A 25,840-nucleotide genomic window follows, 5' to 3' on the forward strand; every position below is an offset into this window, starting at 1 on the left:
AAATCCTACTACAGAGCCGGAGCAGAGCACAATGCCAGCCACGTTCGTCGATTTCTTGCACATTTTGACATTTCTAAAAGCACCCTTTAAAATTCAGAGCATTTACCCACCCATATGAAGACAACCCTGGACTATACTTTTGAGTCTTCAGTTGAAGGTCTCTGGTAAAGGTGCTAACGCACTCTGGTAAAGCTAAATTTCTAACGTACCAATGGAACCAGCAGTGAAGATGGAAAGGAATTCAAAACCACATAAATAGAACCTGATTCCCTTTTCAACTCTCTCAACTTGAAAGTAAGGTCCTGTATCTTTCAATATCTTTGAAAGTCTCTTCTCCTGATTTTAGCCTACGAAAAGGGGGCATGACTATCAAATTATGAAAAACATGAAAATGTTTACTTCTGCCTATGGACGCATGATAGCTTTTAATAATCAAGACATAAATAAGTGAAAATTATGACACTTACCCATCAAGCACGGGAAATTGCAAAATAAAAATTTTCTTATTTTCACAGTAGAACCTGCAAAATAGGAGAAAAGTATTCATCCTCTATCACATGTTCTTTTAAAGAAGCAGTTAAATATATCTAAAACGCATTACACAAGGGGGGGGGTGAAAAACAGATTTTCAAATCTAGTACTTACTTACCAAAGAAACTTAAAAGATGGCAGCGACCGTCAGAACGAAATCGAAAAATTGTCCTCTAACTGGAGAAAGCCTAAAATAAATAAATAAATAAATAAATAAATAAAATGAGATTTTTTTTTGGGGGGGGGGTAACAGGGAAGCGCAAAATATTATTAAAAACCCCTCAGTGACGTCTTTCTCACGCTTTAGTGACAGACAGCACTTTATCAGTATGCATATGCATCAAATAATGAACCTATCACCTTCTCGTCGTCCTGAATGTAGGCAATGGTCCTGTAACTAAATTATATAAATACGTAAAAGACGAGCACTCGACTCGAGTAAGCGACGATGAGGAATGAAGATGGAGTGATGATGTGATAATTACTCTCCTATTTTTATAGTATGTAAATAAATTGTAGGTTAATAGTAACACGATGAGCACTTTATGCCACTAGTGCTGTTCTTCCCATAAGAATAAATTAATAAAGTGATCAGGAAAATTAATAAGGATAAACTAATATGGGTAACTGATTAATAAAGATAGTTCTTGATAAATAAGGATGTGTTCGTGAAGAAATTTCTAACACATGGAAAACGTCTTGCATTTAACCACCTGATCTCCTGAAATATTCGATGAGATCCTGCCAAGCATTTCACACTTTCCCTAATTTGGCGATATATCTAGTCGTTCCAGAGGCTCTCGATAGGGTTCACGTGTGGGATTTGGGCAGAACAGCCCTTCAGCTAACCCCACTGTCACCAATCCATTATGGACCTCGCAACATGGCAGATGACGTTGTAATCCTTAAAGTAACATAGGTCCAACCCGTAAAACTGCCACAGCATAAGAAGCGCTGTCATCCAAAATAATGCAGTACGCATCGTTGGACTAAGGGTCCCAGTCCATACTAGAACATCCCCAGACCATGAATTCCACCTCAACTAAACTCTTCCGTGGGCACAATGCTTTTTGGCAAAACGGACGTTTAGTCATACTGCTGCCTTGTAAACTTGCTTAGAGAGTCCTTATTAGTTTATATTTAGTATAAAGACATATATGTCTCATGAAAGAAAGATATTCAAAACGGCATTGTGTATTTTTTAGGTAATTCACTCAAAACATCCCTAATACATAAAATTAAAAAACATCTATAATACATAAAATTTTAATTTTATAGCCATTATTATTATTAATGAGAGGTGGTTTACACCTTGCATTATACACTTTGATACTCGTTTGTGCGCTGCCTAAAGTTTCTTGTCGCAAAGTCGAAATGCGCCTCTCAGTAAAGATTTAGTCTATTTCAGGCTGTTGGAAAAAGTAAGAAAAGGAACGGTAAAGAATTACTTCGGCCATTTTTATCATCAGAAAGTGTTGAAAATATTAGAAAACAAACTTTTATCTGGTTCTGCACACGGGTTACAAAAAAGTTGGGACTTTTATTGCAAAAATTTCAGTTTTTGTATATTGATCTCGAGAATGAATGGCGGGATTTCATGGGGTGACTGTGAAATACATTGAAAAAGTGTTACTCAATTCACTTATAAGGTATTTCTCCCACCTTCCTGGCGTGCCTTCGACAGCACACTGAGCCGGTATTTCAGAGGTCCGTGGTTCGATTCTCGGCGAAGGCGATTGCTCATTTTTCATCCTGACCGCTTCCCCCCCCCAAAAAAAATCCTAAAATCTCTACACACTTATACGATGTCTAAAACGTAATATGTTTGAGTTCAATTTCCATCTTTATGAGCTGCTAAGGACGAAAATGAAGGGATACCGATATCCACTTACGGTCCACACATTTGACAACAACGTGTAATTAACGTTCGTTATTGGTTTGCATCATTTTTTCCTTCAGCCGGTCAAGATTTTTATATTACAGTTAGTCACAAAAGTCTGCGTACAGACTAAATTTTAAATTAAAAAAACACTTAAAGCAGAGAAAAATGCATTGCATTTTTTTTCTTCTATTAGCTAAAATTGTAAGCTTAAATAAAAAGTAAATAATATCAGTGTAATATTTTTTACATATTTTCAAAAATATATTTTGTCAAAAAAACTCAGAAATTCCCTCCAATAAGTCTGCGTACACTTTCAAAACAAACAAACAAAAAAAAAAAAAAAAAAAGCGAAATATAAGTTTTTTACATTACTTCAATACTTTGTAGGTTATCCTTTATTCTTCAAAACAGCTTGCAGACGTTTGGGAATTGACTGAACTAGTTTTTCAGTGTCATCCGACGTAAATTTCGCCCATTCTTCCTGCAATTTACTAATTAGCTTATTTCGCGACGTAATATTGTGTTTTCGAATTCGTTTCTCCAATTTTGCCCACAAATGTTCGATTGGATTGAGGTCTGGTGACTGTGGAGGAGTACGCAACTGTCTTGGGAGTGTGATAAAGGACATATTCCTTCACAGTTTTAGCTGTATGTTTCGGGTCGTTGTCTTGTTGGAAAATAAAGGTATTAGAAAGGTTTAAATTTCAGGCACTGTCTCGTAGATTTTTCTTCAGAATATCCAGATAAACATCCTTATCCATGACTTTATGAATAATGTGAAAATTTCCAACTCCTTTCGACGCGACATACACCCCCATACCATCACACCGCCAACTCCATGTTTCCCAGTTGGATTTAAATTTCTCAGATTCAGTTCTGTTCCTGGTTTTCTCCATACAATAGGGTGGCCATTAACTTTAATATTGTTAATTTACTTTCATCTGACCAAATTGCATTGTTGCAGAATTCCTGCGAAGAGTTTAAATATGTTTTGGCAAAAGCAATTATTTTCTTTCTATTTGTCTCGGAAATGTATGGCTTAGACCTAGGTTTGCGTCCATGATAATCGGACTTTCGCAGCACTTTTCGTACAGTTTCAGGAGAAATTTCGTTGTTGCTAGTTAAAAAAATGTCTTTTGCAATGCTTGCAGCAGAAAGTTTAGGATTTTGTTTAATTCATAAAGGAATTTTTCTTTCTTCTCTCTGCGTTAGCTTCTTCGGTCTCCCACATCTTGGTTTTACAGCAAGACTACCAGTGTCAAGATAGTTTTGAATAACTCTTTGCACATTAGAAAATGGTTTTCCAATGGTTTTATCAATATAACGAAGAGTTTTACCTTCATCTCTCAATTTGATAATTAGTTGTCTCATAACTTATTTCTTTATTGGTTGTCATTTTCGTCAAAGAAAATAGAAATAGCAACTTCCAATCAACGTGAAATTTGCTTCGGAAGTCAATGACCTTGAAAGTGTAACCTTCTTTGCATTCTCAAGTTTGAAGTTTAAAAGTTAGATAAGAAATCCCCCGCCTCCTTCGCTTTGTACGCAAACTTTATTGGCTTTGATTTCTGGCCACTTATCTTTCAAAAATTAGTGTGCATAAATTATTAGATATGAAAATATTACAGTTAAAAAATTTTAAAGTCCCTTATTGAAACTAAATATTTAAAAAATAAAACTTTAAGAAACTACCCTTTTCGCACCTTAAAATTTGGATTTGATATTACTTTTCTTGATGTACGCAGATTTTATTCACTAACTGTACGTCCCTGTAACCTCATTTCTTAAGCTCAGAGTGTAACAGTAATTGTAAGATTATGTAAAGATAAGTAGTTATGTAATGTAAGATAGTGTGTAAGATTGTTATGTTATGTAATCTCTAGTGTATTATTTCTGCTCCGGAATCAGTAACACAATTACAGCCGCAAATGATGCGCAAAGTAGAAGAGGCTCAAACATGAAAAAAAATGCATGCAACACGTTTTTAAGACACATTCGCTCAACTGCATAGGAGGAAACAAGAAGCTCTGTTTCATAACGAAGTCGAGATTAATAATATCTAATTTCAGAAAAATAAGACTAAAAATCCTGTACTCTTTAAAGCCATACAACAACAAAAAGACATTATAAGAATTTAGAATGTGTTCATCCGTCGTAATATGTCACTTGCCACCAAAAAGAAAATAGCATATAATTTTTCTTCAGCGGTCGACGTGCTTCAAAGAACCTTCGTAAAATTTCATACATCCTCAGCTAAGCTGCATTTGACAGTGTCATAAACATATTAAGTTTTGTGACTTTTATTCCTCGAAATTTTCTTTCCTTTTTAAAATTTATCTCTTCTCGAAAAAAATTAGTTTTTAGCTTGAATAAAAATGGTTTTTATCATTATTATTCTACGTACTGTCGAACTTCTCTACTTTTGCAGACAGTTAATGAACTCGATATTGCAAACCCTTGATATTGCAAAATTCAGATAACTTCTTATACCATTAATAAACTTATCAAGAATATCTATAACAATTATTAAGTTTATTCAAAATAAAATTATAAATTTCAGGGTCCGAAGGAAATATTATTTTATTTAAATCCTGAAAAGATAACTAAAATTCGATAGAAACTAAAGTTATAAAGTTCACTACCTGAATATTTAGACTTAATACAGTAAATTCAATTGTTCATGAAAATCTCATTGTCTACATATTTTACGCGATAAAATACCGCAGACTACAATCAGAATGTAGGGAAAACAGGGAAACATTTTAGACGTGGGAATAACGGTTTTATTTGGCGCATCTGGAGCTAGCCCAAGTTTTGAGACTCACTTGAGTATTATTTTGGAGAGAGAAAAAACACTATATGCTCAGTTTTGAAGCAAGTTGCACTTCATTAGTGATTCTTTTATTCGAGCCCAATAACAGGATGTAGAAATTCTAGCGCAGACACTGAACAGATGACTAAGCACAATATGCCATTCTCTAGATTTCCAGAATGTTTTGACAATTCTGAAAATAGTCCTTCAACAATCTGATCATTTATCCACCCACACAAAGGATAGAACGAGCCAAATTTACCAGCTGTCCCTCTGAAGATGATTAAATTTACCAGCTGTTCCTCTGAAGATGATTTATTTTATAAATGGCGATTTATTTTACAAATGGCAAACATTAGCGCATAAGCCATTAGTTGACGGGCTCTCCAGTACTTTTTAATATAGTCCTCATACCGAGAAAGTGCAACACAATTATTTAAATGTTCAAAAATCATAGGCTGATTGGAGTCATATAAAATACAGTTTGGGAATTCCCACTCCAAGTCTACAGAGGTGGTCTCGCAAAAAGTCATGTCCTGTCAGAAGTCTAAATAGAGCTACCGCTGTCTTTCTTGGAAAATTGGGAATGAAAGTTGTCTCTTCGTACAGTGTCCTCCAACTCCATAGCACATTGAATCATAATCCTGCTTAAGAATTTTCTTAAGAGTCAGGTTAACAAACAATTTAGTAGTATGAAAAGAAAATGGTCGATTATTGGGTTGCATTATCAAGTTCCTTTCTTAGCCAAACTATCAGCTTTTCCCACTTTCCATAATTCTACAGTGTGCTAGAATCCACAGGAAAGAAATTCTGTTTGCCATGTCTTAAGCAAAGGGCCTACAGTCTAAAATTCTTTGGGAACTATTTTGGTTATTCAGAAGAGCTTGAAATGCACTTTTTGAATCTGATAATATGACTGCCTTTACAAAAGAGTGGCTACGAATCGACAGTTGTTGATCAGCCACAGTAATAGCTTCGACTCAATTCCAAAGCATCAGATTCTCTCTGAGTAGCCTGGATAAAAGAAACTTGAAGTTTTTGATTTCTAGAAATTTCATTCTTCTTTTAAAAGTCGGGCAAACGCACCAGCTCCTGGTTTAATAAGATAGCTTTTCTCTTAACACAGTCATGAACAGGTTTCAAACCGGTTTATTGCTGTATTGCAAGAATAGGAGTAGATCCCACTATCCCGGTAATTATACGTAACACTTGGTTCTGGAAGACTTCGAGGATCTGGACTACATTCTCCGGAGCCGTGATAAGGATCTCGCTACAATGACCAATAATTGGTGAAATGTACAATTCTTGAGTAGTCGTTCAGTGTCTCTGTCACAGCCCCACCTTGAACTGGTCAGACGTTTTAAGAGAGTCTTCTCACAGCTCTCTCCCCCCAAATGTTCCGCGTGTTTCCTCCAATTTGTGCGCGGCTCGAGGATGCAACCCAAATATTCTATCGAATCATTATTGTGTTGAACATCTACACACTATATGTCAACTTCGCGGTAAAAGGCTGTCTGTTCAGAGTGAAGAACTGGCACGTGCTCTTATCCTGATTTATTCTCATACCATTTTTTTGACACCAATATTCCAGTTCTTTCACGGCACTTCTAAGGGTCACATTTAAATCATTCTGCTTCTTTATATGCACTACTCCACATAACCAAATCGTCCGCAAAACCGGCAGAATCCATCCACGGTGCCAGAGTGTTCGGTATATGGTTATTAAAAACATTAAAAAGATTTGGGCTGATATTCAGTCTGTTTAAATCTAGAAATGTCACAGCCTATCTACCAGCAGATAAATGCTGTGATAAGAAATTCGTAATCCATAAAAACATCCTGCCACTTATTCGCATCCATAAAACACTCTGCCACTTGTTCCGCATCCATAAAAACAGCCTTCCACTTACTCTTTAGTTCCGTAATTTCCGAATAGTACGTAGTCTCCATATTTCATCCTAAGCTGATTTAAAGCCTATAAATGTTGCCAGGACAGACAGGCGATTGTCTAAACAATCTTTAATGGCTCAACTAACATAAGATACCTGTTGGACAGTGGATTGCCTGAATTCAGCTTATTTAGGAGACAAAAGACTGTTACTCACCAGAAAACTAGTCAGTCTAAAGACTATTATCTTTTCCATAATCTTCAACAAACCAATAGTCAGTGCAATAGGTCGATATATAATTTCAAGCTGTGTGTTATTAATTCATTAACGCATTTTCGCTCGTGTTTTGATTCTGTGTTTACGTTGCTGATAAGCCTTTTTTTATTTATTAGTGAGTAATATTCATTAATTTTCATAGGTATGGATAGATATTGGTACACATTAGGTATAGATATGGTAAATTAGGTATAAATATTGGTTACTATACTGTAAACGAATATGAAATTTTGATGTTAACCGTATCGACAATGCAAAAAGACATTCCCTGATTTTTCTCTAAAAAGCGTAGAAAAATTTTAAAAACGACGAGAAAGCTAAAAAATGTAAATTCGAAAACATAAGAGCGCATAGTTATAAACCAGGGTAATTTCAAGTTTACAAACTGATTGAAAGTAGGCATTCGAATGTTCGAATTCTTTAAACGCGTTTGTCTCGTTTTTCATTTTTCGTGTTTTAATGCTAACAATAACACGATATCTTTAAAAATTATGATTGAAATCTTATACAATTTGGTACACAGGTTTAGAACACTTCTTGCAAGGAGGCAGACTATTTACTAATTGATAAATGCATTTTTTATAAAGTAATTATGTCTTAAAGACGAATTTTAATGAGAAAATATGCTTTTTCTTTGTTATATTACACGTTCTAGCTCAAAAATATTTTAAATAACTTCCTAGCTTTAAAATAGCTTTAAAATAATAATCTACCTCCTCGAGAATATGTTTATGATGGGTTTGCATTTTACAAAATATGAAAATATATTATACATTTTTAACACAGTGTTTCTAATTTATTGCAAATATTGCTGTTTTTTTGCTTGTTTTCTTACTTTTACTCCAAAAATACACAATTAAGGGTGATTCAATAACTCAGATTCTTCATTATTTTCATCATTAATTGCTTTAAAGCCAAAATTAAATGCAAAAACTTAAAAATTAAAAAAAAAAGCGTTCGAAAGTATATGGCCCCCTTAATATTATTTGCAGGTTTATCTTTTTTCAGAATAGGGATAATAACGGCTTTTTCCAGAGTGGGTACATTAAAGTTCCAACCATGATTAAGGAACAGGAAAGCAAAGTTACCATAATATGAATCAATCTCTTTCTAAACTGTCTGAACTTCATAGCACGCTAAGTATCTTTCAATAACTTGTTTATAAATTATTTTCATTTTTGGAAGTGTCGACAATGAATATTAGACAATAAGGAGGAAACGGGGGAGAGGGAGACATATCAATTACAAAAAATATGCAGATTGGTTACCTCTGCAACTACCGACGCATGATAGCTTTTAATATCATCTATAAATGAGTTAAAAATTATGACCCTTACCTATCAAAAACGAGAAAATTAAAATGATAAATTTTCTGTGAATTAATTATTTCCACGATAAAATTTCCAAAACGACAGAAAATTATTCATTTTTTTATCATACGTGAACAGTTAAAAGTTGAAATGCATCACACGGGAAATGAAAGACAAGTGAAAAAAATATAGTACTTAGTTATCAAATAACTTAAAAAATGACAATGAACATCAAAACAAAATTTGGGAATCAATTACAAAGCTATTCTAATAGGAATATCCTTAAAATAAAGAAATATTAACCGATCAAGAAGCATTTTTAAAGTTACAGTACAAACCACTTAATACTGTCATTGATAATAAAAACTTAGTGAAAGGTAGCACTTCATCAGCATTCGGTTATGCATCATATAATGGTTAAGTTATATTGAAGAACTCAACAGGTGTTAAGTTTTCGTGAAGAAATTACTAAGTATAAATATTACTGAGGAACTTTCGGTTCTATATTACGCTTTACATTTCAGCGAAATACTTTGTGATAGACGTGTTATTATTTCCAAAAGGTCAAAAACAAATTAGCGCCATAAATAACGTGCGCGCAGTTAAATAAACGTACCGTAAAGAATCCAAATTCTGGAAACATATTTATATTTAACACAGTTATTTTACTCCCAGATTGATATTAAACTGGATGGTGATTTTATAGATTGCAAGTAAAAGTCTCCTTCACCACGTAGCACTATTTAATAATAATAATTATAAAACTTTTTGTTATCGAAATTCTTTGTCAGTACCGAAAGGCAATACAATACAGAACGTTTTAATATAAGTATTTAGACAAAATGACTTTCTTTCGCAATCCAGAAGACCACTAAGAGTAAATAATTTAGGGAATTAATTTGCAGTGTATTTTTGAGTAAATTTTATCGGATAGTAGTACAATAAAAATTACTAAACATAAAAAACAACAGTTATAACACATACTAAAAAATTCAAAATTTACACATTTATTTGACTTTAGTGGTAAATCTGATACTCACGAAGTTTTAAACAATCCCTTAAAATTTCTGAAACTTTCCGTCGCAATAATAGTGTTGGTAGAGGTAGGCGTTACTTAGGTCCTGAGAAATCCTTATAATGCTCCAAATGCATGGTATAAATAGCCCATTTTTTATTACAGGCCAAAAAATCTAAAACAAATAAAAGATTATTTTAATTACAATTCATTGATGTATAATAAACTGATGAACAGAACCTATAGAATGAATCAAGTATAAAAATAATGCATTGATGTAGAATCTCGATACATTGATAAAGCATGTCATGAAGTACAAAAACATTTTTTCTTATTCTTAAATATTAAAAGATTAAAACCGTTGTTTTAACCTATAAAATCCTCACGATTTACGAGGTTTTCTTTCAAAATTCATCATAGAAGTCTATTTTATAGCTGCCAACCCAGCCAAAAAAATTCAGGAGGTTCCAGCGCAAAATAACGCGAGATTTTTCATGCTGCGTAATTCGGCGATTTCGAAGGAAATCCAGATTAACTTTAATTCACTTTGCACGATTCAGGGTATCCCCTTGATTTAGGCCCCTAAACCAATTCCAAAGGATCATTACGCATAAGTTCCTGCATAGAGACACCGATATATTCGATGATATGAGAGGATGACGCGATGGGATGAGCAATGACAATAGGCATATGTCTTCTCATTAATCACTGAAGACTACTTCTCATTAATCACTGAAGACTAAACTCTTAATTTGTCCAGCCTTAAGCCTTAATAAAGCCGTTTGAGGAGATCTGAGTCAGGACACTGCAGGGACAATCCAGGGCACTTTGTGGCGTTTCATACATCAAATGGCGGGATCTTGCAAGTGTTATTAAACATTGGTCAAAAACAAGGAATGGACCTCAGAAGCTCGTAATTTGAGGAAGGCGGAGTGAGGAATTCACTACCCTCTCTAGCTAGGATTATCCGCAATTTTCTTCCATAAATTCTCACATGGATAGAATCCACTGTAAGCATACAAGGGCGGTCTGGTTCATAATGGTCAATTTGGAAAGGATATCCTGCCCAGCTTATCCTAAATTCTATGCCAATCTTTCAAGCATTTGATTGCACTTAAGCAAGAATCGGAGTTCAATCAATGTTCAATTAAGAGTTAAATTTAAAAAAAAGTATTCAAACTTCTTACCATTTAATCATTTTTTCACACTAAAGCGCTAATTTGCTTTCAATTTAGTAGAGTCTGCAGAAGCTAAAGACACAGCAGAGTCCTATAAATAAAGGGTTACCAGGAAAATGTAGTATTGTTATTATATAGTGCACATTCTCATCTAAACGAGACCATTTTAAAAACCATGGACGCTGGCTAAATCTTTACCTCCAAATATTACTTTAATTCGGCTGATAAACAAGGTGTCATATCATCAGTGCAACAAATTTACCTCTCATTACTCTTGCTGAAGAAAATGATATGAAGTTCTGTCGGACCTATAGTGGATGCCATACAGGAACACTGATTCGATCATGGCGAGAGATTCTTCCTAACAGAGAAATCGGAGATATACTTTTTCAGTGCTTGAAGTGATGCGGAAATCGTTTCAAATGTCACAGCAACAGAAAAGGAACACAGTGATATAGAAAATACAAAAGAAGAAGATGTCGAGATAGTAGTGATTTCTGTTGAAACCTTTTTTCTATCATCGACCGGAGGGGACTTAGAATACAATGATGAAACAGCACTTAAAAACACGCAGTGATATTCGACAAATATTTAAATGCTGTCCTAAACCTTAATCACATACAATATGCATGAAAATGCACAGTTTGGATTATCCGTGTTTTTAAAATTATTCGCGACTTTCTTCTTCCTGAATTAGCGCGGATAATTGAAAGTACACTGTACAGTAACCTGAAATGAAGTAAATTGAAGGGCAAAAATTGAGCGAATCCAGCTTTTTTCCGCAGCTGTTTTTCACATGGCTACCAGTCAAATTGCGCGGCAGAAAATAACCTTGGAGTTCCTATTTTAAAGTAACATAATATAGTAGACTCCTAATAATCAATTCCTGGCTTTGCGCTCCTCAACTACTATAAACCCGAGAGTCCCAGGACAGCTGCTATTTTTTGAGAATTTTTCGCAGACCGGCAATAAGACCTTCCAACTAGTTTCATTTTACCCTCATATGTCTAGAAATATCCAGTAGTAATGAATCTGATATCCAATGACTCCATAAAATCAAAATTCACCTTTAGGAACTTCTACAGCAACTGAGGTTTGGATATCGGAAGTTGCCTCTAGAGCTTTTATGCGCAGTAAAGTAATTTGAATTTATCAATTTTCAGAGGCAAAGATATCAATAAAAGTTAAACCACTAAATTAGTGGCATGCAATCGGTCTTGCCTTCACATGAGGAGTTTCTATTAAAAGCAAGCAGTTGAAATATCGTATGTAATAGAACTCCACATGTTCGTAGCATGAACTACTATACTCTATTAAAAAAAAGTGAAAGGTTTCACATTTTAAATTACGTCCAAAGGGCCGGTTTTCGTGCTACTTTTATTTATTAAATATCACGTTCTTTGTACTCAAACCATAAAATTCAGTTCAACAGCTACATCACAAAATAACTTTAAAATGAGCCTATCTAGAATTTCCGATACAGAGTCTCGCGCGCTGGAGATTTTTTTTCCACCGTACAGTGCTGCCATTGCTCGCTTTGAAATCCTTCAGTTTTAAATAAAAAAATTCGTTGAAGTGAAATCGATAGTAAAACAAATTTCAAATTCAAATTAGGGCTTACCAGATGCCATATTTGGTGAATTACGTTACTCAAATTTTGATGGCTCTGATGGCTGTTTTATCACAATGCGAGAAACATACATACATTCATGCAGATTCTTCATTATTTAATTCTTTAAATATAATAAAGGGCAACAATATTTGGTGGCAACAACTTTACAAGTGAAAATATTTTATTACATACCTTAAAAATTATGTGTCCTTTAGCTAAAACTTCATTTCGTGATTTCTTTATACTGAGAAAATCCTGATTAGAAAAGCAAAGCTTTAATTCATCAAAACATGATTGGTTGGTGTATTTAATTATGGCAAAGCACACGAGGGCTATCTGCCTGAGAGAAGGGATGCCTTCGTGGAGGACTTTCTATGGGAAACTGGCTCGTATACACGTTACACACGGGGAAAATCACGAAAACGCCCATGCAGCCAGCCCGTTCGCGGATTCGAACCTCGGACCGACCTACCAGTGTTCAGCGACTTTACCGCTCGGCCGCTAGTCGGCTCAAAACATGATGAAAATAAAATTAAATAATTAATGAACTCATTACCCTGCGGATCGACGTATAAATTTCTGCAAATGTATATTACGACTATTCAGATTAAATAAAATTTAATGAGAAAAATTATGCTAAAAAACACTACACGGCGGAGAATGAAATTTGCACAACTTCATTTTCATTAATTCAATTACATTTCATTTATTTCTAAAAGCACTTTTCTTAGTAAAGGTTTAAAATTAAAAACGCGGAGATGTGATAAAAACCACGAGATTTGGCGGCTATGTATACCGATTCAATATGGAGATACCGAGTGGCCAATGCTGACTAGGCAAGTGCCCGCCCGGTGGGGAAATAGTTAAATCTCTCTAAAACAAACTCCTTCGTGATTTCTTTCAATGAAGTGTTAATGTTGTTATGAGATACAAATGTCTTATTTTTATTCAACACTATAAATATTTCTGTTTTCACTTGAGGTGAATATTCGTGTTTTCACGATGTTCCTCCGTGAATATGCTTTCTGATACTTAGCAGATGACAAAACTTTTAATAAAAACTAGTTAATTATTGAAAATTATTTCAGAAGCCAGGATTGTAGAATAAAATTCACTCTGAATTATAAACTTTAATTGCCAAACTTGAAATCAATCACGATAGATCTGGATAATCGATTTTAATATTTAAATATGACAACGCTATGGAACAAAAACCGAATTACAGTGAACCCTATCTAAGCAACCACATTCTAAGTGATCTTGGTCTTACGTGAAGTTGATTTAAGTGAGCTAATTACAATTCAATTACGATAATCGTTTACGTCTTCTATAGGTGACTTTCAAAGGTGATCGCCAACAGAAGATGGTTGCAATGAGAGGATTTATAATATTTCCACAAAGTTCACAATTTCTTCTTATGAATGGTCTCTAAGATGACAGCCACCATTCCAGACGGATGCAGTCGTTTTTAAGGAAAGTGATTTCTGGTATATTTATTTGTGATTTCAAAAATACTGATGATTTTCGGTGGCGACCATCACAGGAAGATGGTCACAAACTAAGGACCAGTAATAAATATGAATTTATCTCTGTCGATTTTACTTTCACATCTTGAATAGTTAACAAATGATAACTATTAGTTTGTCTTAATCAAAAGTTCAGGTTATGCTTGTAGAGGTAAAAGTTACAGCATAATCACGAACAATATAAAAATCAAGATGAATCAGACAGTACGTAAAAAATTTATAAGATAAATAATCGATATTATTAATCAACAAAAATATTACTAGCAATTTGCCAGTACTTTTTAATAGTATAATTTTTGATAAGTTCGCTTGACTATGTAAATTAAAACTATATTCTTGCGGTTTAACGGTTCGCGGATTTGGAGTAATTTAGGGCAACAACTGATAAAGAATCAAAACACAATTTATTTGCCAGCAAACATTATTACACAGGATAGTTTGAAAGACAAGTTTACAGTTCGTCGAAAAACTACGATAAACAGGCTGAAGTAATAAGCAACAACCTTCAGGCTATAATTGTGAAGACACTTCTTCACGGCTAAGCACTAAAATACAGCTCCCAACTCGGTCGATAGCTCTCAGGCTAATCTCTGAACTCAAGACACTACTACTACACTACAACTCCGCGTACAGGTGGGGTATATATAGTTTTAACCTACCTTAGAGAATATTCCCGAGAGAACAGCGAAGAATGTGTTCTTGAATGTTTTTGCTCCGTTTATCGTATTTAAACATAACTTTTAAAGAAAGAATGAATAATGATTCGTGCGCATTACTTTTGTATTTCAACATGAGTTATAGGAAAACAAAAGATGATTGGCTGAAACAATTTATTTTGTAATTTAGCAGTTTATTTTCAATGGATGATTGAATTATGTTTATATATATCGCAATGTGTGTAACTAAACTGCATGTGGACAAAAATAATTTCTAAATACCGTTGCATAAACTGCTACTTGTGCTGTTTTTCTCGCATTTTCTTCACCTTTTGGTACTTCCCGTAGAAATTTTGATTTATTCTGCTGATTTGTGGTAGTAACTTGTACACTGTTCTGCAACGTATTTTATACAAGGCTTGGTTAATGAACGTGTAATTTTAATCAAATGTTGACTGTATAATTATTTTAATTGAGTTAGCTTTAGAAAAAATAAATCACAAAAGAAGGTTTTTGTTCAGATCCAAATGCTACATAAAAAACAATATGCCGAATCAAACATAGATGAGTATTAATAAGAAAGAAACAGGAATTGTAATTACGAAAAGTAGGAGAGCTAAAATAAATAAATAATCAAGTTATATGCGGAAAGGAATTGGAATGTTCCGATGAATTATTACGTGAAAATCACTTGAGGATCATTTTTGCTGGCTTCCGCCCATAAATCTTCAGCAACTGTCCGAACAAGTTCTAATATGTTCGGAATATTGGACGTTTTGGAATGGCGAGTCTTTAGCAAAGACGTTTTTAAATACAAAATCGGAGATTTACGTTATATTCTTAACTTTTTTAAAAAAGGTTTTCAATCAGCATTTCATTCAGACGGAACTGTCCGTGATTTGTTGAAATTATTCTCATTGAAAGAAGCCATATTCTTAAATGTCGCTTGCTTGGAAAGATGTAGAGAACACATTATGTTGCTGTTGGCGAAAATTGTGCTAAATGATCACGTTCGTAGATTGACGAGTCCAGTGACAAAGATTCTCTTGATTTTTGAAACACGGAGTTCTTGGCGACATCTCAGATTTAGTTATAAGTTCGTAGAATTTTATTATAAGTGAACCTTGGAGAGTGTAAATCTCTTCTTAAAAGAGCATGAATTGTGAATGTTCACGCTCTCTTAAGATAACCACGAAACAATCAGTACTGGGAGAGGAGGAAACATGTACTGGGAGAGGAGATACGACGAGAAAGAGGAGGGAATGAAGATAAAGACGAAAGACACGCAGAGCAAGAAAATTTCATAGAACGAGGCTGAAAAAGGATTGTTCATTTTCTCATAAAGTCCATTTACGTCCATGTATGTCAAGAAATGTCCATTTACGTCATTAGATGCTGATATAAACTTAATTATTTAACAAAGCGAACTACAGTATCGTTCTTCAAAGCAGGCAGACATTCGAAGTTAAACGCCCCCTTATTAAAAAATTCTTACCCTCAAGAGATAATATGCACGGTAATTTAAAAACACTGTTGATTGTTATTTTGAAATATAAAACTATAGATATGCGTTTTAAATTTAAATAATCTGTATGATTTTCGACACTTTTTTTTGTTTGTTTGTTGTTGTTGTGGTCGAAAGATAAGAAAACAAGAACGGACTTCGTACGCTACAATTTGAACAGATGGTATGTCAAAATATGAATAGGTTGGTTAAATTCTAGCAATATTTATTGAATTAGCCAAGTAACGATTTTACTGTATATGCTTTCAAGGTCTTATAAAACGTGCAGAGTGCACATTTATGTTAAGCTGGCTTGTGAATTCTCTCGTGCTAAATCTAGGGAGATAGTTACAGTTAACTTCGAGCTCCCCGCATACACTTGTAAATCTTATGGTCCTAGGTAACAATGTGACAACTGTAAATGTGACTTATGTAAACAACGTAACCGAACAACAATATGGTGAGACATTACATTCTGTCTGAAACTGGCTGAAATATGTAGTTACAGCGAGAGTTCCCATCTAAAGCAAAACACAGTATTAAAGAAACACACATTTATAGATTACCCTTTTGATTAGCATGCACTTTTCTGAATTGTATTACTCCACATCTTGATTGAATAAATCATATATATGAATAAATTTGAATTAAACGCATTCCTGCGTAAGAGGATACGCTTTGCTACGCCACTCAGCATGGACTTGAACTGCAGCATGTCACTTCATACTAAAATTCCTCAAGGCAATTTATGTACGTTACTGGCAGTAACAAATTTTTCGAATTCACTTCTGTGATTAGCATCCAAGTTTTCAGTTGTTTTGATTCTGGTTGAACGAGGCAGGCTAGGTATATTAGCACATATTTTGTTTGTTTCTTTAAGAACATTGAGTAAAAAGAGTGTCTCCTTAATACTATTAAGAATGTGCAAATTATTTAAATTTACGGACACGCCAATCTTGATTTTAAACGTGTTTTCTTATACCTTCGTTTTTGTAAAGGATGATAAATATATTTCAGTGCCTAGTGAGATAGTGGTTAGCGACTCTGATTGCCGTTCCGTAGGACTCGGGTTCGAATCCTGGAGAAAGCAAGGGACGTTTGTACTGCGCGGGTTGGGAGCATTCTAAAAATGAGGCGAGGCGAAAATGCTCACGAGAGTTGGTGGGTGAGGAAGAGGGGTGGGAGACCTTCTGACTCGCCCCCCGAGGTGTTCTTCAACATTGGGGCGGGACGGAGCACAAAGTCGTATTGTCACCTGTATGGTGCACAAGGCTCTTTCCAACGACATGCACAATCTTGCTCTCCTTGCGACGATGAATTTCGTGGGCATGTTCTGATGCTTTTAAACAAGTGTGATAAGTCACAAAAAAGCAACAACAATAGTAGTTATCTGAATAATTAACAAAAATGTATACTTCAACAAAGGCTACATCGGTTCGTAATTCTGCGCTACAGTGTCTCAAAACATTCCTAGCCCTTCCACTGACCTTGCGTATAACGAAACACTCAAATACAAACACAGTGAACAATACAGTGTGACCCCTATCTTAAGACTACCTCCTTGGAAAATGGAACATAAACACGGGAACTGAATATCACTTCTTTCGCATGATAACGTCAAGAGAAGATTGAAATCATTTAAAATTGTGGGCGGACATATCAAAGAGAGCTATTCAATGCAGCTGCTGCAGGGGAAGAGAAAAAGGGAGAATCTCAGAAAACAATTCAATAATGAAGTAACAAATAAATGGAGTTTTTAACTGATTAAAAATTATGTTTAATAAAGAAACTATTTTTTCTTGTCACTACATTTTACCAGACTTTTATTTGGATGATAATTCAGATAAATATGCAAAATATTGTTATTCAATCATAAGTGAAATCCTCTCATGATGACCACCATTGAAAGTAACTAGTATTTATGACACTATATAAAAAATCGGTACTTAACATCAGTTCTTTACAGGTGATCTCGTCCACGGAAGACAAAATCAACTCAAGTCACAGATTTTTCTTTTTTTTTTTTTAAAAAAAAGCAAGAGATGTGAAAAATGAGTAATACCCTTGCTGCCTTGCCTTCGGATCTCACGAATTTGCCAGTTGCACCACGAAGACATGCGGAAAGGAGGAAGAAAATACCTTATATAATCCCCGTTTTAAAGAGCGGCTAATTACTGACCACCAACGTTTTGATTAGGCGTCCTTTCCTACTGTCTTTGGAATTTTTGATCATGGAGACGTGAAAAATGTGCAGTGCTCTCGCTGGGAATCGAACGCTAGATCTCTTGAATAAGCGCTGAGTATACTTTTAATTATACCACGAAGCAGCATGCCGAAATTAAGGAGAAAATACCTTATATTGTTTCTATTTTTTTTCGCTTGAAATCTACAGGATGGCATTGCTCTCGCTGGGAATCGAACGCTGGATCTCTCGAATAAGCGCTGAGTATACTTTTAATTATACCACGAAGCAGCATGCCGAAATTAAGGAGAAAATACCTTATATTGTTTCTATTTTTTTTCGCTTGAAATCTACAGGATGGTATTCTATAGTCAAGACTGTCCTACAGTCCGCCACTGTATAGTCATCCTTATTAGTGCTTTATTTACACAGTTTCAGATCTCTGAACTATTTATAATGTGATTCCACTGCAAAATATATTAATTAAATTTGAATTTAACGAATATTCTCCATTCATATAAAGCTAATATGAATTAAAAATTTAATTAAGAAATTTTGATTGCAAAAATAAAAAATAAGAAAAAAATTAATTATTGCTGTAAACTAATTTTACAATATCATTTAAATTTTAAGAGCATATGTCAATTAAGTTCACGTATCTGAAAACCAGTCTAAATATTTAGTTCTTCTGCTAATTTCATTTTGTAAAAAATCCAGAATACGGTCGAAAAGCTTTTACTTATACGAATAATTTTAAATATGGTGGCAATAAAATTAACAATTTGTGTACCTACTTTCGCGTAGATAACTTAATTATGTACCGTGTATTCCAATAAAATGATATTTAACACTATTAACTGATTAAGCATCGGTTGAAAGTTCATAAAAAAATTCTTAAAAACAGCTACAGCGGATTAGCACAGCTTAGATCAACTAAAAAATACTGTTACGAATTTTGCATGTATGTAAATAATTTTATTGAAATAATGCGCGAAATTATTGCATCTCTTGTTTTAATATTACACGAAATGGCTCGAAATAAACAAATTTCCGACGGAAAAATAACGTTTACTTGGCCACCATTTGGCTACATTTGGGTCCGGTCCCTGTATAACTTTAATTTATCTAATTCCTATGTACCTGTAACTATGTCCGGCTCTAAATGGCACTGTAACCGTAATATGCCTTACAGTAATTTCGAGAAATGGAATGTACTGGAAATACTTTAAAGTTTTACAAAATATGAAAAGCCTATAACGTCATTCTATGAACATACTAAATAGTTTAATTAGCTAGATTACGATTTAAATTAGCTTTTATTATTTAAATCAATTCGGTTCAAATGTGGGAAATGAAAATTCTTAAGAACTGCATCTTTGTTTTCAAATAGTTTGTTAATCCACAACAGGTCGATTCCGTTTCTTACATTTTACAGAGAATAGCAACAGACTTGAATGAAAAGTGAAACGACGCACGCAAAATCCCATTTCGAGACTAGCATCAAAATAAAAATGCGTTTACAGCGCATTTAAGTCTAGGGTTTTTACGGTTTTAGACATGGTTAGAGTTTCTGACAGCGAAGCTTGAGGTTTACGTTCTATTGCCCAGCTCTGGTAAAGGTTACTTAAGACCTACATAAGACTTTGTTATAACAAGGAAGCTTGAAGGAAATTTTAATTAATTTACACAATTAGAAACCTATAAATGTTAGCACATGCAAATAGCCTTCTCGCGCTTTGCTAAAACAATTCCATAAGTGTACCTTACTACTGTGTAGATAAACTTAGTCATGTACCTTGTATCGATGAAAAGCAAAAATAAACAAGTAAAAAATCTGAAAGCGTTCAGATTTTACATTACGCCCAAAGGGGCTTTTTTTAACGTTTTAATGTACCTAGTATAGATGAAAAGCTAAATAAAAAAACCTCTAAAAGCGTTCAGATTTTACATTACGCCCAAAGAAGCTCTCTTTTTTTAACGTTTTGTCTGTTACTTTTATTGATTAAATATGGTGTTCTTCGCACTTAAAAAACACATAAAATTCAACTCAACAGCAATATCACAAAATATTTAAAAACAGCATACCTTTAGAATTTCCGATAGGCAGTCTCGGGCGCTAGATTTTTTTTCCATATAGTATTACCATTGCTCGTTTTGAAATCGTTGTCTGTTAATCAAAAATTCGTTAAAAGTTTTGCAAAAATATGAAATAGATAATAAAACGAATTCCAAGATTTCGTGTTTCCAGGTGTCTTCGAAATTTGATGGATCTAAGGTACCGTCGTTTTTCACAATGCAAAAAACATACATACATTCATGCTCATTCTTCATTATTTTAAGGCAACATTTTGAAAAGTGAAGACTTTTAAAGTGATTCAACGCAGAACGCCGTTACTAATAGCCTTACAAACTTCTAAAGTAAATAAACAGAAAAGAAGTTTGCACAATATTATTAATTTAATAAAATTCATTTACTGCATGTTTCATTTACAAGAAACATTTCTCTTAATTTCATAAAAGGTAAAATTAAAAAACATGACGATTCCGTATCTACCGGAAGATGTTACGGAAAATAGGGAGTCTCCCGGTAAAACCGAGATGGCTGGCAGCTATGCCAATGGATACTTTGAAACTGTATTATTCTAATAAGTTAATAATTATTCTAATTATGATACATTTAAATCATCCTCCTAAAATATAATTTTTTAATAATAAAAATTTCTAGTTACCGATATTTATTTGGTATGCAGAATGTGGAACAATCTTTGCTATTGTGACTTAAGATACAATGAAATTTCTCGTAGGAATAATTTCTCTTAAGACGACCACCACTTAAAAGTGTTTAGCATTTCCTAACTGCAAAAAGGAACACTTATATTCAATATCTCGAATTCTTTGAAAACTGCTTTTACAGAAAACAAAATCATCTAGGACACTGAGTGTCTAGCAAAAGGAAACACTGATATTCAATATCTGGCATTTCTAGGAGCAAAAAGAAACACTGATATTCAATATCTTGCATTTCTAGGAGTAAAAATAAACACTGATATTCAATATATGGAATTCTTTGAAAACTACTTTTACAGAAGAGAAAAATCATCTAAGACACTGAGTGGTCGTCTTCGAGAGGATTCAATGTTTATAAAACTATTCTCCATTTACATTCCAGAAATTTGCGACGTCATTTTAAAAGAATACAAAGAAACCTAATTTCTTTTTATAATGCATGATTCAAGTTATTGAACTACTCATAATACGATTTTGGTGTAAAATATATTAGTGTTTAAGCCTTTGTATAAATTTTTACGTTCTTTGGCTGAAGCAGGAATCTAAACGTTTACATTCTTTAGCTAAAAATTACTAATCTTAACGGCTGCATTGTTTGGCTAGACTAGGTATGTAAATTTTACGTTCTTTAGCTGAACTAGGAATCTGAACGTTTACGTTCTTTGGCTAAACTATGAATATAAAGGTTTACGAATCTAAACTTTTATGTTCTTTGGCTAGACTAGGTATATAAATTTTAGGTTCTTTGGATAATTTTATTTTGTAATTTTCCTCCAATTTTTCTATTGAAAACAAATTCAGAGTAGCAAAAGAAACGTTTTCATTTATCAAAGTAATTTTACATACGAAAGAAGCAAAAATTAGAATCAATGTTCATACTATTAGGTAAATAAACACAGCAATGTATCATTTAACAATATACAACAAATTATATAAAAATAAAATGAATCTTTCTTTATACATGGTTTCACAAATGTCTACAACAGATTAAACAAATTTAGATAAAAGTTTAATACGAAAAATTACGCCCAAACTGAGTACGAGTACAGGGAATAAATTAAGCACTATTTAAGAAATTCAGTACATTTCATTAGTTGCTGCAAAAAAAGCAAAGGTTAATCAGGAAAGTTAACAGCTATGCTTATAGATGCACTTTAATAATAAATTCCAGGCATGAAGATTCATTAAGCTAAGTGCAGTTACGCAAATTATTATTCGATAAAAATATACATGTTGAGTTCCAATTTAATTCATTAAATGTAGCCTTGAAGTTCTGCTTTTAAGAAGGTCAAACAGGGGTCACAAGAAATTTCATAATATTGAATAAATTGAAACAAAGATAAATATTCAAAACGAAGATCTTTTTTTACATTTCAAAAACAGGTGTGATAAGAATTTTCATAATATTAAATAAATTGAAACAAAAGATAAATATTCAAAGCGAAGATCTTTTCTTACATTTCAAATACAATTACAAATGATCACAAAATATATAAAAATACGTTTAAAAGCTCTCACAATATTATATGAACGTCTAGAAGATCTAAATTCAAAAATATAAAAAAATATAATCACTTTCACAAATACAATTACAGAATTATACGCCATTAAATAAATCATATCGGCGACAGACGAAAACATGGCAATCGCAAAACGTCGCTGAGAAAACATCACAAGGCGAAAATGCCTCGTACAAAACAAAGTGAGTAGAAAAGGTCATCAATTCCCCCTAAAACATCGTCATCGAAAATAAAGCGGTTCAAAAACTTCGCAGTTCAAAAACAGCGTCTTCGAAAAAACGGAGATAAAAAATACAGCACCTTCAAATCATCGCATGACGATCGGTAACGTCACAGACGTACTGTTCTCAGTCTTTGATATTTCGCCTATTCGCGAAATGATTTGTCAGTGCAAGAAAAAACAAGGAATGTTTTTACTTTTATATTATCGATTTAAATAATAAATTTTTGCAGAAAAATAAGAAAGTAATAAAGCAATCAAAAACTGAAAATGAGCAAAAAAAATAATTCAATAAATGTCGCGTCTTAATGGTAATATTTCCAAAAACATAGTCTTAAAAAAATGAAAAACATAAACTAAAAGGATCAGAAAAAGGAAGATGAGTAGCTCCATATGGTTTTACCTTTATTAATATTGTTTATTAATTATAATATTAACTGTTATAAGGTAGCACTAATTTTCTACTCACTTTCTGAATGCTTACGTTTTCTTCTGAATTTTTCACAAAAAATATTAATTAAATAAATTATTAAAAATGTTCCCCAGTCCTTTTTGCGCTCACATATTATGCGAATAAGGATTTACAACTTTCAGAGCTGAAAATCACATGTCAGCAAGTTATCGTCATGCGATAATTTGTTAGGCGCTTTATTTTTTGTATCATATTTTCGACGACCTTTTAAACTGCGAAGTTTTTCAATTGCTTTTCTCTCGACTACCATGTTTTTTGGCTTAGAACTGCGACGATTTGTTTGCTTTTCTCCCGTGATGTTTTTTTCTTAGGACGTTTTCGTCTTCCGTTGTTATTATGGAAGTTTATGCCAGGGATTGTTTTTGCCTGTAAACAATCATATGGACTAACATCTTAGCATTTAACATTTTAAATTCCAGCCTATCTTTCAATACTATTGCAAAGTGATGATGAGCTCCATTCTACATATAAGAGGCATGTAAAGTAAAACTCTAAATAAAACACGCTAATAATTATTTAGTTATTTGTCACAAACTAAATAAGTTTAATATTCAAATTAAATACATTAAATACAAATTTAAGCATAAATATTTGTTGCACAAAAATAAATGATGCTTAAGGTATTTAAAATGAGGTGTACCTATGTAAGCTTAGCATGTTCAGTACAAATACATAAAATAATGAAGTGACATTTGTTTCGAAATTACGTATATCTTGACTATCCCAAAATTTTTAAGTTATTAAACTAGGAAAAAACTGAATAATCTTGAATATTATGAATAATGTTAAATACCAAAAATTTTGTATAGCGAACACTGTCGTAACATGACTCATCCGATTTTGCTTTTCTGTGGAAGTGGTGGTCGCTTCAAAGAGGTTAAATTTAACAACGATGTTTTATTCGTGTTCTCAGAAATGCTGATCATTTTTAGGAGTTACAAAATGATGATCGCCATGACAGGGTTCACTGTATGCTGAAATCCCCACTGAAGCCATTCGCAATGACCACCACTTCTAAAAGCAGCCGATATTTCTGAGAATATAACATCGATATTAAACGTTACCTCTTCAAGGCAACTATCTTTAGTTTATTTGATATGCTTTAACAAACCATTCTGCAATACAAATAACAGAAAATATACCTACTGTTATAAGAAATGTAATCATTTTAATAAATTTCAGAAAGAGAAAAGAAAGTTTGAAATCATGAACTGACACGTCGTAAAGTTTTAATACTGCAAGTAAATGAAGAATAATACTTACTGAATTAAAGCATTTATAAGTAAAAATGGCTCGGCGTGTTTTCTTTCCAGTTTTCAGTACGACCATTCAATTCTAATTTTCTGAAAATTCGTTATAGAATGCAATTCATTATTTTCATGACATACAACAGAAGCTTTTCAAATTTTATGAAAATTAAATTAATAACAGAGCCTTGCCATTTTACTTTTCTTACGAATGTGTTTGTTTCGAAGACTTACCTTTTTTTGGCCAGTTATACCACAAACCAGATACTTTACTACAAGGAGGAGGCACTCTGAAATATGGTGCACGATGATTAAATGAAGGCGTTGAGTGTCTAAACATTTCACTGCTTTGTGTTAACATAGGAGGTCTCACATTATCACTGCTTTGGGTTAACATAGAAGTCTCACATTATCACTGTTTTGGGTTAACATAGGAAGTCTCACATTATCATTGCTTTGGGTTAACATAGGAAGTCTCACATTATCACTTTAGGTTAACATAGGAAGTCTCTCATTATCACTGCTTTGGGTTAACATAGGAAGTCTCACATTATCACTGCTTTGGGTTAACATAGGAAGTCTCACATTATCACTGCTTTGGGTTAACATAGGATTATCACTGCTTTGGGTTAACATAGGAAGTCTCACATTATCACTGCTGTGGGTTAACATAGGAAGTCTCACATTATCACTGCTTTGGGTTAACATAGGAAGTCTCACATTATCACTGCTTTGGGTTAACATAGGATTATCACTGCTTTGGGATAACATAGGAAGTCTCACATTATCACTGCTGTGGGTTAACATAGGAAGTCTCACATTATCACTGCTTTGGGTTAACATAGGATTATCACTGCTTTGGGTTAACATAGGAAGTCTCACATTATCACTGCTGTGGGTTAACATAGGAAGTCTCACATTATCACTGCTGTGGGTTAACATAGGAAGTCTCACATTATCACTGTTTTGGGTTAACATAGGAAGTCTCACATTATCATTGCTTTGGGTTAACATAGGAAGTCTCACATTATCACTTTGGGTTAACATAGGAAGTCTCTCATTATCACTGCTTTGCGTTAAAATAGGAAGTCTCACATTATCACTGCTTTGGTTTAACATAGGATTATCACTGATTTGGTTTAACATAGGAAGTCTCACATTATCACTGCTGTGGGTTAACATAGGAAGTCTCACATTATCACTGCTGTGGGTTAACATAGG

At 33.5% G+C, this 25,840-nt stretch overlaps 1 long non-coding RNA gene across 1 annotated transcript; it reads right to left on the reverse strand.

The window, feature by feature from the left end:
- Positions 1 to 652: 652 nt before the first annotated feature.
- On the reverse strand, positions 653 to 25,184 carry LOC146999567 (uncharacterized). The gene is made up of 3 exons (XR_015039829.1): positions 24,636 to 25,184; positions 9,741 to 9,890; positions 653 to 719 (listed from the first exon to the last, which is right to left on the reverse strand). It is a non-coding gene; the product is annotated as an uncharacterized LOC146999567 (long non-coding RNA).
- Between the last annotated feature and the right edge of the window lie 656 nt (positions 25,185 to 25,840).

This window comes from Stegodyphus dumicola, chromosome 1 (assembly GCF_044657685.1).
Source record: "Stegodyphus dumicola isolate Sdum_Otavi_A_Nest chromosome 1, ASM4465768v1".
Classification (NCBI taxonomy): domain Eukaryota; kingdom Metazoa; phylum Arthropoda; class Arachnida; order Araneae; family Eresidae; genus Stegodyphus; species Stegodyphus dumicola.